This window comes from Frankliniella occidentalis, unplaced genomic scaffold (genome assembly GCF_000697945.3).
Source record: "Frankliniella occidentalis isolate FOCC.00 unplaced genomic scaffold, Focc_3.1 Scaffold217, whole genome shotgun sequence".
Classification (NCBI taxonomy): Eukaryota; Metazoa; Arthropoda; class Insecta; order Thysanoptera; family Thripidae; genus Frankliniella; species Frankliniella occidentalis.
The window spans coordinates 274,138-274,649 of NW_026267343.1; positions in this window are offsets into that span (position 1 = coordinate 274,138).

The following is a 512-nucleotide window of genomic DNA, read 5'->3' on the forward strand; positions in this document are numbered from 1 at the left end:
CATTATTGGTCAAAGATGCCAACTGCCTTCTTTAATAAATACAGGGAATACATTGCATGGCGCAAAATTCAGGAATTTCATTCCATATATAAACACACTGTTAAAAAAAATGTTGGGATTTCACGGAGAAGTAGTTGTGAAAAAAATTGCCAGAGATCTCGGGGATTTCCCAACGCCTCCGTAGGTTCTTATTAAGCGAAATACGAGTATTGTCCGATAAATAAAGGTCAGAAACCATTTAAATGCTCAAGTTAAGCTGATTGACATGTGAAGGGCCCAATGAGAAATCTGCTGCTGTTTGCTGACGCTGCTGACGTCATGTTCAACCACGCTAAAACGCGAAAACAAAGATCTTTGGGAATTCCCAACGTCGCTGGAGTGCAATCTTTGGAAATCCCCAATACATTTTTAACAGTGCAAACCAAAAAACTGTAGCCCCACAACAGATATTAATTTGCAAAGCTTTCCAGCATTTTTAATGAAAATCGCAATTATATCTGCTTATTTTAATG